The sequence below is a fragment of the Nannospalax galili genome, unplaced genomic scaffold, assembly GCF_000622305.1.
Source record: "Nannospalax galili isolate Female #2095 unplaced genomic scaffold, S.galili_v1.0 scaffold417, whole genome shotgun sequence".
NCBI classification, from domain to species: Eukaryota; Metazoa; Chordata; class Mammalia; order Rodentia; family Spalacidae; genus Nannospalax; species Nannospalax galili.
This window is the reverse complement of record NW_008340785.1, coordinates 4,042,088-4,062,138: the sequence shown is the minus strand read 5'-3', so window position 1 is coordinate 4,062,138 and position 20,051 is coordinate 4,042,088. Positions and strand designations below refer to the sequence as shown.

Sequence of the window (20,051 nt, the reverse complement as noted above, 5' to 3'; positions counted from 1 at the left end):
ATAGTCTAATTAAAAGATTGAGATTAACCTGGCATTGTAGCTCAGTGGTACTCACTTAGCATGCACAAGGCCTTGGGTTCCATCACAGTAAAAACCAAACCAAACAAAAGAATGAAAAAATAAAAATAAAAAAGAACACTAGATTACAAGAATGAATTAGAAAGCAAGATTCCATCTATATATTGTCTAGTAGAAATTCATTTTAAATATAAAGATGGATTCAGTACCAAGAAAGACAATTAAATGCACAAAACCAAGAGTGGACTCTAATGCAAACTTTGGACTTTGAATAATAATAATGTGTCAATGTAGGTCCACCAACGAAAAAAAGATGTGCCACTCTGTTGATGGTGCATGTTAGAATGGAGAAGACTATGTGTATATGGAGTTAAGGGTATTGAAAGATTTCTGTTGTGAACCTTATTCTGTCCAATTTTGTTGTGAACCTTAAACTGCTCAAAAAATGAGGTATATTTTTTAATGGAAAAGGGATGAAGAAAGAACCATGCTAACACTAATTTAAAAAAAAACTAGAATAATTAGGCTGGAGGGATGGCTCAGCAATTAAGAGCACTGACTGCTCTTGCAGAGGACCTGGGTTCAATTCCCAACACCTACATGGCAGCTAACAACTGTCCATAACTCCAGCAGGGGATCTGACTCTTTCTTCTGATCTCAGCATTGCACAACATGGATGCGTGTACGCAATACAGACAATGCATTAAAAAATAAAAATAAAACTTTTTAAAATCTAAAATAATTATCTTAATTTCACTCAAAGTTGACTTCAGAGAAAGGAAACAGTGATCTAACCTCTCAATATCATATTTTGTAATCTAACCTCTCAATATCATCTTTTCCAGCTATGATTTTAGTTTCTTTAACTTCTTTTGTTCTTAGAATATGTTTTGAAATCTATTGGCTTTGTTTTGACTTTTCTTATAAGATTCTTCATATTTTAGATACTATTAAATGTTAGTAGTACAATACTATTTAATAATGCTGTACCAGTTTACTCTTTAAAAAGTATATTGTCACACTGAAGCAGGATAAGAAGACATGAAAAATTAAGGTGATGTTGGAAGGAAAGGGGTCCTCACTCTGAAGATGAGCCAAGAATTCCAGAAAAATTAGCAGCATTTTCTGTGAAGGTTGCCTACAGAGAGACAATATTCCTTTTGTATAGAAATGTTTCAAATAATAATATTAAAATAGCAATAAATCATGTTTATGACTAAAAGTGTATGTGGCCTTTCTTCTTTCCCATTCATAAGCCTACAATTTCTAGGAGTCACATAAAACACCTCATCTACAGTAATGTCCTACCCTCCTTGTGCAATCCTTGGTTTATCTTCTCAGATTGCAATCACTATCCAAGATACCTCTGGAGCCATCCTACAATTTCACTTATTGAAAAACTAAAAAAAAAAAATGTCTTTGTAACCCTTTGAGATACAACTTGAGAGCCATCAATATCATACATATAGTTGTTGCTGAGACACTTAGGCACAACTCTGTCTTGAGAAGCCCATACCCATGCTTGGCTGTGTCTTATTGTTTCCTTGGGTATCTCTTTTTATTAATCCTGGTGCTTAAATCTATGCTAAACTTTTTTTCTAATAAACTCTCACTCTGTTTCAAACTGGCTCATCTTGAAATTCTTTTCTGTTGGCAAATCAAGAATTTCATCTTCATCTTAGTCCAAGTCTCTGAAAAAAAACTCCTCAAGCTGCTTCAGTGTGGATTCATGTCTCTGGCCCACATCCCACTGCCTTATGACAAGCCATGGTGGCACATACCTGTAGACCCAGCTACTTAGGAGGCTGAGGTCAAAGGTCTATTGTTTTCCTTCCAATCTATGCTATAGCTGTTAATGTATTTGCAGTGTCATCCTCTGTCACCTGTTAAATGATATATCTGCAGTATTCAATGACGACTTGTCTACTGCTTGGCATAGTATAACGCATGATGTTAGCAAAAATGCTACTATTAGCTAACTTAATTCAAACCCTTCTATATGTATTGTATCGTTCTTTTTGAAAAAAAAAATAAGAAATGAACATTGTACTAATGGGGAAATTGAGCTGGCAGAAGGTGCAGAACCTAGCCGAGGTTGCTGAGTTTAAATGGCAGAGTCAGACTAGAATTTGACTATGTTGGACTCTAGAGCCCAAACACTTAACCACTGCATGTTTCTTTTTATCTTTATAAAGACTATATTCCTTGCATATTAATGTTCTATTACCAGTTCCTCCAGGTAGTCCGTGATACTGGATTATTTTAGCCCCAAGTTGATGCTTTTACATTCCTCTGGCTTCTTATTTGGGGCATTGCCTGTGCTGTATTCTTTAGCGTCATCTCCACACTGCACGGCCTTCTTATTTTCTAGTGTTTCTAGCTCCCATTCTTGTTCCCATGTTCACCAATTGAAAAGTGAAGGATCTCTTGAGATGATGTGACTCAGGTTAAAGGGCCGTCTTGTTAGTTTGGATTGGAATCACAGGGAATGCGAGAAGATGGTTGATTTGGTGTTTTCATTGAATATAAGCAAACACTCATTTTAAAAGTAGTGTGGTGTGCTGGTTAGTTTTAACTGTCAACTTAGCACAACATAGAATCACCTGAGAAGGGAATCTCATTTGAGGAATTGTCTAGATCAGGTTGGCCTGTGTGTGGAGGACTGTCTAGATTGTTAATTGAGGTGGGAAAACCCACCCTGAAGTGGTCAATGCTATTTTATGGATTAGACACTAAACTGTACAAGAGTGATAAAAACTAGCTGATCAGAAGGAGCAGGAGAAGGCTGTGTTTATTCTTTTGGTTCTGTGAGGGTCATGTCAGTAGTTGTTTCAATTCCTGTCTTGACTTTCTTGAAATGATAGACTGTAGCCTGGAATTGTAAGTGAAATAAACCCTTCCCCTCAGGTTACCTTCTGTCAGGAGTTGATCATAGTAACGGAAATGAAACTCAGGCAAGTGGCTTGGGAAAGTTATAATTTGCTTCCTTTAGTAGCCACGCAAAGCTAATACTGGGCATAGGTAGAAGCTACTTGTTAAAGAGGGTGCTTGTTTTAGGTACTTCTAATTTGATGTTCTGACTGTTGTTCCCAAATTGATGCGCTGAGTTATTGCCTGGATTTTAAACTTGCAGTCTCTGTTAGGAACTCTACCAGTTCCTGCCTCAGGTAATGACGAGCATCAATTAGCTGACTTTATTGCAAGCACAGTTCAGTGTCGATACAAAACAGGAACTAATAGCATTTATAAGGTGCTACTTTTTAAAGGAGGTGCTTTGCCAACAACTTCTACTCAAGTGAGGGTATGTAATTCAAAGTGCATTTCTTTATAATTGTAGCACACCGTGTCACTATGAGGAATTAAAATTTTAAATATTGAAAGGGCCAAATATTCAGAGTAGCAGCAGCTCACCTAAAATAACATTTCCTGGCCTTAAGCATTGCTATCAAGGTCACTATTTTATTCAGAGACACAACTTTGTTTCAAACCCTCTGGCTGGTCCAGCCAAGTTCTCCAGGCGCAGTTCCACCCATAATTTCCATTAGATTACCTTGCCACAATACCCCAGGAAGAATGATGTATGCTTGATATGTCAAAGCTAGCCATCATGTGTCTTGCAGTGATGGGAAATAAAGGAAGATTTGTAGAGGAAGAGCAGGTTGCATGCTACTAGAAGGGAGGAAGGTTCACTGAGCAGAGAGCAGATGTGTCCTGAACACTTGTCAGTGGGCAAATGGAGAGGAAGGGAATAATGGACTCAAAGGGTAGAACAGCTGAGGGGGATCGGGATAGAATGGTGGCTTTAACCATTAAATAGATTAATTTTATTCTATTTGTTTTAGAATGCAGATATTCATTATCAAAGCATTTTACTATCTGTGTGACTTCTGGCATCACTCGCTTCTTCGGAGCTTCCCCATCGGAGCTAATGCAGAATGGCATGGTTACAGATATCACACCTGGCTAACAGGGTGCATTCTTTGTCCTCTGTCATGTGGGCTTTAAACTTGACTTCTACAGTGCTACCGGACCGTCATTCATCTCTTAAATTTCCTCCTCATGCTTCCCTCAAACACCATATAACTCCAATAACTTAAGATAACTCTTAAAAGTCATAAGAATGAATAAATAGATAATTAGTTGACAAAATGACAGACTTGTACTCAACTGAAAAAATATTATATATTTATCATACCAAATACACATATGACTTTTACAATTAATGAAGGTGTTAGTGTTAAAAAGTTAAAATAACTATTTCTGAATTAAAAGAAAATACAAGACATCAACTATGCCCAATATGTATCTCCTTTTATTTGGAGAATTAATATGGATTCATTAGACGCAAGGTATTACTCTCTTCTTGAAAAGTTTTGAATGTGCAACTGAGTCTGATTTGGTGCCTTGATAAAGTATTTCAAGCTTTATCAAGTATTTCATGTAGTGTGCTGAACATGCCTTGTGTCCCAGGCCTCTGCCTGCTGTGGGGAGAAGCAGCGTGATGAAAAGAATGTTAATGTGAGCTGCTCAGACACTGGCTCTTCAGCAGATCCATTTAGCAAAACACCTCATGGAAGTTGATTATCTTCAAACTGAGCATACCTGTAAGCCTTTGTAAAATTTCCTTGGATAGATATAGCCCAGTTTGAAGACCACTGTGCTATGGGACAAACTGCAATGTGTTTAACGTTTTGCAATTATGCAGTAAATAAAAACCTGACAGTATTTATAAAAATAAAATCCTTTTTCTGGGGACATTAACTATATTAAGTGAATGCAATATCTCTAACTGTAGTTTAATTCAAGTCACATTTACTGGCATTTAAGATACATAGAATAAGCAATACATACCAAAATGTGAGACTCGACAGTGTATGTTATTGGACTCGTACATTCTACCTTGTTTTAAATGCAAGGAATAAATATGTTAATCCCTTCTAAACTGTGGTTTTGCTGTTCTCTGAAGACTTTTGCTGTTCTCTGAAAAATTCTTTTCCAGACAGGGTCTCACTATGTAGCCCAAGCAGGCTTTGAACTTGCAATCCTCCTGCCTCTGCCTCCCAAGTGTGTGGACTGCAGATGTATACCACCCTATGTGGTGACTGGGGTTCTGAAAAATAGAAAGAAAGTAGGTTTTTGTTCAATTAAATCATGCAATTTTGGAACGTGCATCCAAAACGTTGAAGAACAGCCAAGGCCTATATAAAGGAACAGCAAAATGAATTGGTTAATTCCATCATATTTTAGCTCTTACAAAACAGGTTCCCTTCTCGAGGTTGTGTTAGCTCTCTCTTAATTCATTTGTATTATATTCAATAAGTGCTCACTATGGGCTGAATAACACTGCTAGATGCCAAACACTGTAGGGAGAACAATTTCTGACATGAGGAGTTGCTAACCACAGAAAAGCCAGTGGAGTACATGGAAACAGAATGGAGTTGTTTGTTATTAGGACAATTGATTCACAGCCCAGCCTCACTGAATCTTGTAACCCAGCAGGAGTCTTCATTTTCTCTGAGCCTTGGGTTCCTAATCTGAATATTAGGAGGTAATAATGCTTCAGAGCTGTTGCAGCAGCTAGGTGAAATAGTGTAAACCCTTGGAAAGTATCACTGAATGTTGAGATTGATCTTGTGTTCCTTCTTCACCACAACCTCTAGCATCTTCTGTCTCACCTATGCCATCAAGTCTCTGTAAAGTTGCTGGATTTTCTAAATTCATTGCTTTAATATGGTTCTTTTTCCCCCACACTGGATTTTTTTCCTCCTCTTTATAGTAGAGTAAAGCCTATGCCTCACCTTATAATGCAGGCTGCCTGCTTGCTTTATTTCTGAGTTGCCAGCAGAGATAGAGGACATGTTACTAACTTTCCCAAAATGAACCATTTTTATATCGACACTTGTGCCTGCCCAAATGTCCTCTTACTCATTCTACACTGTTGGCCTCTGTGAACCCCAGTCGATCATCTTGTCCTTTTCTTTAGAAGACTTTTCTTCCCACTTTACTGATAGAAAATCATCCAGTGAAGTGTCTTCACTTACAAGAAGCTACACGTATCTTGGCACGTCCTAGTTCATCCTCACTTTAGTCCCCTTTCCAGGCATGCCTCTCCCCAATTGTCTTCAAAACTCACATTCTTTTTTAAAATTTTCTATTCATAAATTTTTATTTTTATAAAATTTCATACATGAGTGCTGTATTTACATCATTTTCACCCGCCCCTTCTCCTCGCTCCAATTCCTCCCCTACCCCCACCAACTCCTCAATTTTATAATCTTTCAAAAACAACAACAACAGAAAAGAATGGGCTATTATTCACATTTTTTTACAAGTTTCTGCTTCCACTTGCACATTTTTAACACAAAGTGGATTTTTCCTTCTCCTTTTATTTTATTTTATTCTATCCTGTTTTTTAAATATATTGCATTTTTGTGGCTTTTATACCATACATTTTAGTCATATTTAGCTCCCTCCTTCCCTATCTGCAGCACTCCCATAGCAAGCCCACAGGACGTCATGCATTCTGTCACATATATTAAGTCCTATCGAGTCAACTTTGTGTGCCCAGATGTCCTCGGTGTGAGTTCATCCACTGGAGCCTGTCTAGCCTATCTAGCATCACTCCCTTAAAGAACATCAACTCTCTCTCACCCAGCAGTGATCAGCTGCCAAAATTCATGCTCTTAAAAGAAGATAGGGAGGAGACTCACAAGGGCATGTTGAAATCCTGTCAAACTCACAAAGTATTATTTTTACTTTTTTCCACATTAAAAATTTATTTTTAATTAATTTTTTTTTTTTTTTTTTTTTTTACGCAGAGTAAGTACCATGTAGCCCAAGCTGACCTTGAATTTCAGATCTTCCTGCCTCCACCTTCTGAGTGCTGGCCACGTCATCTAATTTTAAAAATTATTTTTTGACTAATGCAAAAACATAAAAATCGTACACATTTATTGAAGGCTGTGATGTTTTAAATTATACACATACTTTGTATAGTACTTAAATCTGATTAAATGTGTCTTTTTCCTGAAATATTTTCCATTTACTCATGGTGAAAACATTCAAAAATCTCTCTTCTGGCTTTAAAAAAAAAAATACTACCTATTGTCCTTGTCGTAGGTAGTCCTCCTACTCTACAACAGTACAGCAAACTTCTTTCTCCTTTCTAGCTGTGGCAAGGCCTCCTTTGTTCACTCCTTTCACACCCATCCCTCATCCTGGCTTATCTATTCTTTGTGGGTAACTTCTCAGACTTACCCAACCAAACAGACTGTGGCCACCGGTTCATTCCCTGTGTAGTTTGACTGATGACTGCTGAACTGCAAATGAGAATGTCATTAAAGACTTAATTGAGTACTAGAATCTGTTGATGCAAAAGCATAACTCTCACCTCAAAGAGGATAAGAGATAGTTTATTCTGAAGCCAAATATGAGTGACCATGGCCTGGGAATACAGATTCAGGTTACCTCAAATTCCATGTTCTGGTGTGGTAACAGTTACATTATGTTTTTATAATAACAGAAAAAAGACACTTTTTAAATACATCGGTGGATATATTCAGTAGGTGGGTCATAGCAAAGTGGGGCAGGGGGCAGTTTCTACTATAGGTCTCAGATGCTAATGACAGTCTTAGCTTTTTGATTGGTGAGACCTGGTGGTCTGCTAGGATAATACATTCTAAAAGGTTTTAATCTGTTAGTCACAGGATGTTAGATCAGAAACCGAGATGGGTAAGGAGTGGCTGTTTAGGGGGCTAAAGATGGCCAGAGATAAATGGTAACCTGCAACATTCCAAACTCTCCACATTCATTGAAATTCTCATCAGTTGCTCAGCCTTGCAGGAGAAAGTCCAGTTTGAAGACGGAAGGTTTCTTGTGGGACTTTTATTCACAAATCTCAACATTGAATGAAACTTTTTGAGAGTCAGACAACCTTACCTTTTGGTTGATGCTATGATAACATCTGTGACATTTGCACTACTGTGTGCCCAACCTCTGCTTCATTATCTCTAGTGAAGGGTGCTAATTCACAAGGCAACCCATTCTAATTTCAAACAGCTGTAGATTTAAGAAGATTTATCTTTGTACCTATACAAACTTTACAACTTGAACAAATGACTCTTACTCGATACCTGAGGCATCATCTCATTCCCAGACCCGCAGCAGGTGAGAGTGATCTGCACCTTGCTATTTTAACAATTTTGTTTGCATAGTTGATTCTAAACATTATCATCTTTATCAGGGTGTACATTTTCAAAAGAATCATATAAAGAATTTTAATTAAATTTCTAAGTGAAAGGATATTCATTTCTGCAGACTACTCTTCCAGCGACAATGTGCTTATTGCTTATGGCATAAGACAGAGAAAAGAAATCACAGAATTGGAAACTTGCAGCAACTGCATTTGAAAAACAGATAGGAGAAGAAATGGTGTGTTTCATGTTAAGTGGGAGAGGGACATTTGAAATCATCAGAGTCTACTTTCTTTGTAAGTAGGGTCAACAATTTGGAATCAACGCCAACATTCTGTAATAAGTTAGAACAAGTCAGAATGATGGCTCAGAATAAAACATCCTTGAGTACTATTTATGTACTCTATTATTTTTATTTATACTCATCTTTATTATGTGTAGTTTAATGAATCTGGATAATTATATCATACCATGCAATCATCACAAAATCTAGATACAGAATCTTTTCATCACTGTTGAAAGATACCTCAGGTTCCTTTGCAGTACATCTCCTCTTCAGAGGCCCAACACTAAGGCAGACATGGATTCTCCTTTCTAGAATTTCATTTAAATGAAATTCTTCAGTGTGTTCTCTTTTGCGTTATCTTTCATTCAGCATTGTAGCTTTGCAATTTTCCCACGCTGCTGTATGCATTACTCTGTCTTACGTTTTGTTGTTGAATAGCTTTCCATGGTATGGTATCACACAATTTGTTTATTCACCAGCTGGTAAAGATTCAAGTTGTGTCCATTATGAATCATGCTGCTATGAACATTCATGCATACAATTTTATGTGGACATATGTGTTTGTTCCTATGATGCTAAGTACCTAGGAGTCAAAATCACTGCTTCACATGGAAAATACATTTAACTTTATGAGGTTTCCCAAATGCTTATGTGAGACTTCCCAGTGCTGTGAGTCCTCCTCAACCACACTTTGTGTCAGTCTTTTTAGCTTCTAGTGGGGGTGGAGTGCTATCTCGCTGTGCTTTCAATTTGCACTTCTCTGATGGTTAGTGATGCAGAGCATCTTTGCATATGCTTCTTGCCCATTGATATATTTTATGAGGTGTCTTTCACATCTTTTGTCTTTTTAAAAATTGCCTTGTCTTCCAAATAAATAAGTGAGTCTCTTAGTTTTCAGAATAATTTCAAATATGGAGAAGTAGCAAATCTGATGAGAAAATGAAGCAGAACACATTTCCAGAAGCTGATGAACCTCTGTTCCGACTGTGGCCAAATGATGCAGTGTGAACCATGCATCAATGATTTACTGACACTCATGACAAGATGTAAATAGAAGCTGCATTTCATCTCAGGTTGTTTTTTGTTTTGTTTGTTTTTAAAATCTAAGCATAGCTGTGCTTCTTGTTTGTTGATTTTTTTTTTCCTATAGAGTCCAGACATGGTTCATGTTGAGCTAAAAGGAAAAAAACAAAAACAAAAAATCTCTTGTGTTTGCTAAATTCTTCTAATGTAATGCAAGGTGACCCCTGGATTTACGTTGGAGTAAGAGATGTTAAGAAAGCTATGTGACTATAGATCTCAGAGCACAAACTGACGTGAAATTAGGTAAATTCTGCTCAGTGGTCATTATTTATTATGCTAGAGGAAAAAATGGTGCATAAGTATTCTACATTTCTATATTTAAAATAGAATGCTTATGCATGTATGATGCAATATAAAATAATTCAGTAATAACAATATTTCTTATTATAGAGAGCACAGAAATTTACATGATATTAGTCTACAATAATACTGTCTAATACACAATAATTTTGTACCAAGAAGTCATTCTTATATAATATTTATTCAACATCATTCTATATATTATGTGGTACTCATGGGAATTACCCAACGTAATTTTAATAATCCTGTCCATTTATCTAAAAATGTATAGAGAACATATTTACAGACTGGAAAAATAGACTCACCTTTTTTTGAGGGACAATCCAGGCCATGATGACTTTTCTTTTATAGGTTTCCAATTTAAATTATAAATAGCTTACATTTTGTGCTACAGTAGCTTAATAGATTGAGTATACAGCAGATAAAGGGACTAGAAATAAAATGAATTGGGAAGTCAAACATGGTGAAAGTCTTTGTGAAAATAATGAGGTCATGTATTGAAAATCATCTTGGAATGGAAACCTGGAAAAAATATGGTATGAAATGCCGTTTATGTTCATATCACAAACAAGCATTCTGGACTCCAGACTCAAATTGGAACATATGAGGTCCTAGCTCATGTCTTTATTTCTTCCAATAATAAACACATAGATGTTTTCCCACAGTGCTTGGCATAGCATAGATAGCGCAATTTGATGTGCTATATGGAAATCCCCCAAGCCCAAAGAATTATATTTAGAACAAAGCATGCTTTTTAATGCTTTTGGTCTGTTGACACTGTTCAGTCCTTGTGAATCTGAGTTTGTTGGTTTGTGCTTTCTGATTATGTGAAATTTTCACTTTTCTCAAGATAAATTCAAAACAGGAGCAAGGACCCAACCTATAAATTCATTAAAAGTAAACATTAAAAGTAAACAAGACTTGGAAGGAGGAAACTTGATGATTGAAGGTAATAGGTAAGTGGAAGGCCCAGGAGAAGAGCAGCAAATCCTAGAAAGAACCCACATGGAAATAATATAAGCAGAATGAAGCCATTAAGGTTCTTAAAGGAGTTCATGGTGGAAAAATCTGGAAAAGCCCCTTTGCCTTGGCTACCAGGACTCTCAGTATTAAGGTATCAACTGCAGTAACTGAATGACTATCTCTTCCTGACATGGCAATCTGTTTTTCTTCCTCTGTCTTTTAAATTCTGTTTAGTTTAAGCTTTTAATCATCCTATCAGAAATATATTTTCCCATTTTTATGTGATCTCAGATTCTTTTGTTAAAAGTAAACAGAGCACTAGATAAAAATATCAAAATCTTATAACAATGGCATTTTCTAGTTATAAGCCATCAAAAAGCAAAGGGTCAGGCAAATTTTATTTAGCTCTTCTTTTTTCTCTCTTCTCATTTATGATGATAGCATTAACATGGAGATGTTTGCCACTTTACCTTTATTTTTCTTATCTGCCCAGAGGAGCTATTTAGAGGTACACATTAGAATCTGTAGCACTCCTCTATTTTTAGAAAGTTAAAAGGAATCTTATCAAAAATAACTTACCTTCTAAAATGTGTTATCATCTAGACAGAATGTTAAGAACTACCTACACTGCTCTAAATCTATGCTTTATAAAGCCATTAGGAATCATCATCTTCTTCAGTTTACACTTGAGAAAATTAAAGCCCATGAAGATTGTGTGTACTGCCCAAGGTCACCCTTACCAGTTGTACAGCAATTATTAGAATCCAGGACTCCACTGTGCAAATACCTTCTTAAGGACCATCTCAGTCAATCAGCTCCACACAGAATCACATTTCAGTTATGCATGAAAATTTTTATCTTCAATAATATTTCTACGCTCCCTTAGAGATATATTATGATGTTTAATGTCCTCTTCGCAGGCACCAAAGGTCGCTTTATGTCTTCATTTATTTTATGTATCATCTCAAGATCCTTCTCTTTTGTCTTTTCCTTTGTTTAGAGGAAAGCTCTCAGGCATATCAGCCACACACTGTGGTAGACAGGAGGGAAAATATAATTTTCAGATCGTTAGATACCAATATAATTCATTTATCAAATTGTTTAATAAAAGAACAATACAGTTTCATAATCTATTCTTCTCACACCCTGTGTCAATAGTAGTTCCAGCCTTTCGGAATCAAATGCTGCCATCAAATTCTATGAGGAAGAGACTTCTCCTTTCAAACTTATGCTTTTTCTCTAAAATGGAAGGTTAGACTTAGAAAATGGAAAACCAATAAAAATGAACTAAATTTTTATTCTTAGAGTTCAATGATACTTTATTTTAAATCTCCACTGATGCAAAATAATGACACTATAGCTCACTCTAAGTGAAAAATTTAGCAAGGCATTTTTACATTTCTAGTATTAGAGTTATCTTTGGCCCTTTATTTCTTTTTTTCCTTTTTCTTTTCTTAATTCAAAAAGAATAATCTGGTGATGCAGCAGAAGCCTTAACTGCATTGTTAGCTAGCATCAGTGCAGTGCAGCTGTGGTGAACTTGCAACATGGTGGTGGCTTGATTTCCAGTGGCCAATTGTCCTGCACTTACTTGTTGATATAAAAAAGTTCAATCCCAAGCAGAGCTTCTCATGAAACAAGCTTTTGCTAAGTCGGTGGAACTTTATTTTTCCTGTATAGAAATAAAGTACTAAGCTCAATTCTGCCAGCTTCCAATATAACTCTAGTGATGGGAACCGGAGAGAGCTTGGAAAATGAGAAGAAAAAAAAAATGAAAATGAGATATGCACGGTAAGATTTACTTTTATAATGTGTTTTTAATAGCTAGCCTTGCCAAATGTTCTACCAGAGCTTCCAAATAACAAAATGGACTTCTTTAAGTCTCTAGGCATTGATCCCTACCTCTGCCCCAACCACTTCCTGAAGGAGCTAACAAGCTGTACTGTGTCCAAAATGCAGGCAACAGGAAAGAAAAGGAAAAAAAGCAGAGTCGGGCTGATTCCAGACTCTGGTTAATTGGCATCCAAATAATTAAGACCTGGCTTTAAGAATAACCAACACCTCACAGAGTCTCCATGATGTATACGGCACGGGGGAGAGCTTTAAAAAATTTAGAGCATTTGTCAACTTGTAGAAGTCCAAGGCTGTACAGTAAAAGCAGGACATGAGATGGAGGCATACCCAATAAGAGAGAGGAAATTAACAGCAAGCTGGCAGCAGTGAACTTATAGTTGGAAGAAAAGGTCAGCTTTCACTTTCAGTGATGAAATGGTGTGTAATCGATAGTTTGAACAGACTTTATACTTTATTCTCAAAAGACATTTTAAAAATTTTGCATTGTGTTCCATTTATGTTGAATAACAAATACCTATCTATAAACCAAACATAAAACCCTGTGCAAAATACTTCTTTGGCCATGTCTCCAGGTCCAGTTAAAGTAGAGGGTAAAGGCAATTATCCAGATTTAAAGTAAAGTGATCTCACTTTTGCCTATATTACCAGTCAAGTTAAACCCAAAGTTACACTTTGCTTTAACTTTTTGAGTTGAAGTGATCTCCAAAGGTAATATAGTTAGCAGATGTTAAAAGACCAATGTTATAGATAGACCCTATAGAAAAACCTACTTTTGTCATGTCCCTAGACCAATGTTAATTTCTTACTCTATTTTAAATATATAACCTTATATTTACAAACATGTGTACTTTTTCACCCCTCATCAGAGAAACTTCTTTATGCAACAGATGAAAACTACTACAAAGTTCCACAGCTAGTCAAACACAGAGAATAAGTTACTGTGATCTGCCCAACCCTAAGTGACATATGTACGGTGCAACCTCTACACCCTAAGGCTCAGGGAACATAGTGGAACAGAAGGAAGAAAGAACATTAATGCATCTCTCAACTCTCCCCAGCGAAGCTTCCTCACGCAACAGAATAACTCAGAAAACCACAACTGGCCAAAGTGCAGAGAATAAGAGGCTGCAGAGTGCTCCTCAGTGAATAGGACGCCTGTATCAAACCTCTGCCACTCAAGGCTCAGGAACCATTTGGGGAATAGGGGGCAGAAAGATTTTAAAAGCTAGAGAAACAGTCTTCCAGACAGCTAGGAAGTTACCTATATGAACTCACAGAAATGGTGAGAGGTACAGGAACCATTTGGGGAATAGGGGGCAGAAAGATTTTAAAAGCTAGAGAAACCTATATGAACTCACAGAAATGGTGACAGGTGGAAAGTCCCATGCAAGCTCAAGCCAGACAAAATCCCAGCATAGAAGTGAGCAAGTGGGTAAGAAGCCCCAACTTTAGCTGAGGAACTATTGGCAACTGATAATTACTGGGAGAGGAAGTGATGGGTTTTTTTTTTAAGGGTATGGTATTTTAGCCAGGAGGCAAGCAGATCTCTGTGAGTTCAAGGCCAGCCTGGTCTATGTAGTGAATTATAGAGCAGCTGGGACTATAGGGAGATCCTGTCTCAGAAAAACCCAAAAAAAAAAAAAAAGAAAGAAAAAGAAAAAACCTGTAAGAGTATGACACTAAATAGGATAACCTGGCTCCATTGGACGGATGTACACCAAAGGCCATTTGGGGACACAAACTTGACTCTACAGGCCTTAATATACATGACAGAGTACACGAAATCTGGTGGGGGTGACTTAAGAGGGGTACAGGCAGGGGAGAGTGGTCTAAATATGCTTAAAATATATTATATGAAATTTGAAGAAAAAATTTTAAAAGACTAATCTTAGAAATTCAATACCCAGTGATAGCACATTTTAGAGTTACCATGCAGATGGGTTCTACACAAAACAGATATTTAATAAATGGCAAAAAGGATTGCCTGTAGACACTTTGAAGAGGGGACTACTCTCCAAGCCTTCCTATTCTACATGGTAAGCCTTTGGAAAATGCCCATTTTAGATTCGATGCATTTCTACAAGTAGTAACAGAGTCCCAGGCTTAAAATGGAAAACTTCTGGGCTGGAGAGATGGCTCAGCGGTTAAGAACACTGGTTGTTCTTGCAGAAGACCTGGGTTCGAATCCCAGCACCCACATGGCAGCTAACAACTGTCCGTAACTCCAGGGGATCCGACGGCCTCTTCTGTCCTCCGCAGGCATTGCACCGCACAGGTGCACTTACATACAAGCATACAGTACACTCATACACATTAAAAAAAAAAAAACAAAAACTGGAAAACTTCTGAATTGATACCCAGTGGTCCACAGTAAGCTCCTATCTCTTGTCAAAATATCCTACTATACTCTGAAACAACTTGTCTACTTCTGCCCACATGATGAGAGGTTCTGGAAACTGGGTTTCCAAATGGAAATTCTTGAGGCATTTCTGTGGAGACTGGGCAAGTAGCTCAATATAAAAGGACTTTCAGAAACCTGTTTGGTGGGCTCCAGCTGAGCAATGGTGAGGAAGCTTGCCACTGTCTTTTGGGAGGTGGCACAAAAAGTAGGTTGTCAGTCTTATCCACAGCAAACTGGCTCCTGAAATAGCATCTTCAGCAGAAATAGAAATCATAGAAGAGAGATGCTTTTTGAGTAGAATTTGTCTCCTGAAGAATTTGTGGTCTCAGAGTATTTCCAGCCTTTCCTTCGTCCTCAAACCCCAAGAACTCAGGGAGATGTTGAGAGATGATGTCTGAGCTACAAATTAGGGTACCTGGGCTCCAGTAATGGCTTTGCCATTAGCAAGTTGTGACCTTGAATTATTCATATAGCCTCTTCAAATTTCATTTTCCTCAGCTCTAAAATAAAGAGCTTTGACTATTTGATTCTTGAAGTCACTTAATCTCTCAGAATCTCATGATCTTAAATTAGTATATAATTACCCTGTGATCTCAAAGGCAAGGGTTGTTAAAGCTGAGTGACTTAGTCTAAAAGATAAAATAGCAGAAGTGCTGGTGACAGTTCTTTCTCTGAGCTGTGCTCTCCAGTTTGGGAGTCTTAAGAATCTCTCCATGGCCTTGTGCCCTCACATCTCCATCTCTCCTCAGAGAGGGAAGAAGATAAGAAATAATTATACCAAAATGAAACTAAGAAGAAGGAGAATCCTCAAGGTCTCTATCCTCTTCTCTTTGACCTAAGTCTCTGCTCCAATGTTATCACTAAGACTGGCCTGGCTAACCTGACTGACTTAAGGTCACCTGTCATAACCACCTGAAGCTTAAACCTAATAAAAGCCTCAAGACCTTATTTACAAACTTTGGGTAAAATTCAAGCACGCAAATTTTATCTCCAGAACACTTCAGAAATTCCATGTACTATGAAAGTATAACTAAACAACCTAGACAATAAAAATAGCCAGCAGTTACAATTATAAGTGCTGTTTTTTGACTTTTGGCCCATTTTTTCTACAACTCATTATTCTTCATAATATACAAAATAAATGATGCCAAGGTGAATGAACAGTAAATTATAATGTAGTAAAACTCAATCAAATAGGATTCATAAACAAAAGAAATGCAGCTTCCATACCAGATAAAATCTATTGGGAGCAAGGTAATTCGTTTTTCCTTATGTGCAAGGTTTACTACAAAGTTGCTTGGGGGAAATTACCAATTATATAGTGAACTTTTCTATTTATTTACTTTTTCTACTCATTTATGGGTGTTCGGTTACACACTGTCAATACATATGCTTTTATGATGACATATAGTTATTCAGTGAGTTTTTTTCTTTTTTTAAAAAAATTTATGTGTATGAGTGTTTTGTCTGCATGTCTAGGGTACCCATGTCGTGCAAGCCCATGGAGGCCAGAAGAGGGTATCAGATCCCCTGGAGCTGTAGTTACAGATGATTGTTAGCTGCCATGTTGGTACTGGGTACTAAACACAGGTCCCCAGTAAGAGTGGCCAGTGCTCGTAACTGTTGAGACATCTCTCCAGCCCCAGTAGAATTTTTCTTAAATTCACAATTTACAATGAGTAAATTGTGCCTTTGAGAAAGTTTTGGACTATGATTGTCCCTACCCATGAGCAAATCCTGAGAATTCTTGGGCTTTCTTCAGGAAAAAGCCTCACGCCTTACTCCTTCAGAGTTTGTCTCTTTCATTAACATTCATGAAGTATGAGAACTTTCCCAGATACAATGTGGTAGACAGCCTTGTGTATAGACCCCTATACTGGTTATGTCTTTCCACGTTGCCAAGATGAGGGGTTTGCCAGTGCATCCAAAATGAAGCAAGCCAAGCCAGATGACACCTGTGAGTTGATGAGATTTGGGAGAAAAGGCATATTTCACACATGACCTTGTTAATGTCATTAATGCCCATTGTCAGCCAGCCAGATCAGTGATGGAGGAGGACTGGCAAGTTCCAGGGTCCTGGAGTGGTTCTTGGGCTACTGCCCATGGATTACTATTCTTTTTTTTTTTTTTTTTTTTTTTTTTTTTTTTTTCCAGTTCATTTGGCTTAGTTGCTAGGGCAGTAGATATTCATGCTGGCATTTACCCATGGAAATCTTAACAGATTTAAAGTTGATACAGGATTAGCTAAATAAAAGGAAGAAGTTTGACTTTTTACATCAGATATACTCCTTAGTAAACAGAGCTAAGAACTGAGTACTGTGCATTTCATGATCACTGAGAATAAATTTTGAGTATTCTCATCCTTTCAAATATTAGCTATTTGAGGTATGGATATATTAAATCAAACAGCATTGTACGAATATGTATAACTATAATTTGTCAATATATAATGAAAGTAAAATTCAAATCCAACAAAAGTGATATTGGAGCTCTTTTAAAAATAAATTCAGTGTTTATTTTAGCAGCACTAAAATTGAAATGATACAGAGAAGGCTAGCATGGCCTCTGTAGAAGGATGCTGTGCAGATCTGTGAAGTGTTCCATATTAATTAATTCAGGGGCTGGGAATGTAGTTCAGTGGTAACACACTTATTTAATAAGCATAAGATCTTAACTTCAATTCTATAATCACAGAAAAAAGTGTTACTTAGTCAATATACATATGAGTCTTCCTTCGGAGACAGAATAATTAGTGTTTAAACTTTCAAAGACAACATCTACAGTGCTCCTTTCACCAAGAAGGACTTTTAGAGAGGCCTTGTGTTTCATCAGTTTTTTTTAAAAGATGTAATAGCACTTTCCTTCTGGGCTTTCAATAGCATTATATAATTTCATTCAGTTCAAATGTTAAGAAAAGACCTGCCAGATAAATTCTGCATTTGGTTACTTATGAAATTTTGTCTTTGAATTCCAATGTTTTAGCTTTGGGTACATCATGACAATAAATAAATAAAAAAATAAATAAATAAATAAGTAAATAAGTAAATAAGTAAATAAATAAGCAATATTTCAATGCACTATGGCTCCCTGCCTAGTATTTCTATTGGCTTTTATCAGTCTATTGAAATAGCCGTATTTCATGTGAGAACAAGGTATGAGGCAGAGGAGGTGCAGGAATGCACAGGAGAAGCCTCACAGAGCTGAGTGTCTAGTTAGGAAGACACAGTTAAAAGTAAGCAATGAAAAAATGAAGAAATCACACTGTGATGGGTTGTGATGAGTGTTTTAGAGAAAGTCACTGGAAGCAGGACTAGAGAATAATGGTGGCTTGTCTTCAGTTAGGTGGGAGAGAAGATGAGGCTGCTCTAAAGGGATAGATACATAGATAGATATACACAAAGGGAGAAAGGAGTTGGGGCCAGAGCACCAGAGTAATAGAATGGGACAAGGCAGAAAGCACTGCCCATGACCTAGAAGGTCTGCAGCCAGTCAGAAAGGAGGAAGTTAGAATGCCAACGAATTTCAAGACAAGGAGTTATATAAGGTGTTTTGCATTTTCTAAACATCCCTTTAGCTGCCTCCAAGAGAATGGATTGAAGAGGGATTGTGGACAAATTTACAAGCTGGTGATAGCTTGTGGTGGAGTAAGACATGGATTTGAAAGAGGTTCTGGAGATTAAATCAACAGGACTTGCTGCAAATATACTTACTGGACCTAGGCTGTGAGAGAGAGAGGAAGGGGAGAATCAAGGATATGAAATGGAAGTCCTTACCTTACTGCTTTAAATTATAATGAAAACCAAGTCAGTGACACCAAAGGAACAATCTTTACCTACGTAACAGATGATTGACACATAACATAGCTAAACTTATGATCCTCTGCTATGAACTGTAGGGCAGATTTTAATAGACATGAAAGCTATAATTTTAAAATACTGTATTTTAGGAATTTCATCACAAAATATGAGAGCACTGGATAAGTTTTATATACTTTTCTTTTTGCTAGGTTTCTTGTTTCTTTGCCATTAATCTTCCAAGTGCTCCAGCCCCCTAAATATAGTATAGTGGTATATTTAAGTTATGTACTTACAAAATTCATTATAATTCTAAAACTTTTTAAGCATTAGGTGGCTTGATATAGCTTCTCCCACCTGAGGCAACATTATTTTGTGGGCCTTTGACATATTTATCTTTCTAGTTGGAAACTTTGGGTAAACTGTTGGATTTTTCTGGTTATTTTCTTAACTATAACCTGGAAATTAATGGCAGCATCTTCCTTAAAGATGTATCTTGAAAATGAAATGACAGTAACTGTGAATTGCTATGGAAATATTTGCCACATATTATTTTCTATGTTTGAGGTATTGTTTTTATTCATCTACACAGGCTTCTTAGAAAGTATATGTTTCATTTTTGGTTTGGTTTGTTTGTTTTGGGTTTTTTTTTTTTCTGGTCTTTTAAAGACAGGGTCTCCCTGTAACCCCAGATGACCTGGAACTCACAGTGGAGTCCAGGTTGCCCCTCATTTTCACAGAGATTCACCTCACTCTGCTTCTGGGATTAAAGGTGTGTACCACCATGCCCTGTTTTGGGTTGCTTTATTTTATCAGTAAAAATGAAGATAGTTTCTACCACCAGAGCCAGTGAAAGAATCTGCTTGACTGTAATATTGTATCTTTTTATTTAAAAGCAAAGTTTTAGGTTTTATAGTAGACCACAGCAAATCCAAAGCATGCAACCCATCACATCACACAATGTCACATGTTCAGAAACATGGAAACATGTATCATTTAGAATAGTTTTCTCCTTCCTCTTCTCCTTCTCCTTTTCCTTCTCCTTCTCCTCCTCCTCCTCCTCCTCCAATTTTATCTGTAATTTTTTATTCAAAGAAATGCCACTATTTAGGTTGCATGAGGCACCATTATTATTTTTTACCTATTTATATTGTGCTATA

General features: G+C 36.9%; 1 protein-coding gene and 1 non-coding gene across 2 annotated transcripts in view; both read left to right on the top strand.

The window, feature by feature from the left end:
* The window catches only part of Slc35f1 (solute carrier family 35 member F1), a 462,243-nt gene that overhangs the window by 194,641 nt on the left and 247,551 nt on the right, over window positions 1-20,051 (top strand). The window lies entirely within an intron of this gene.
* LOC115070815 lies at window positions 17,598-17,707 on the top strand. The gene has a single exon (XR_003849944.1). It is a non-coding gene; the product is annotated as a U6 spliceosomal RNA (small nuclear RNA).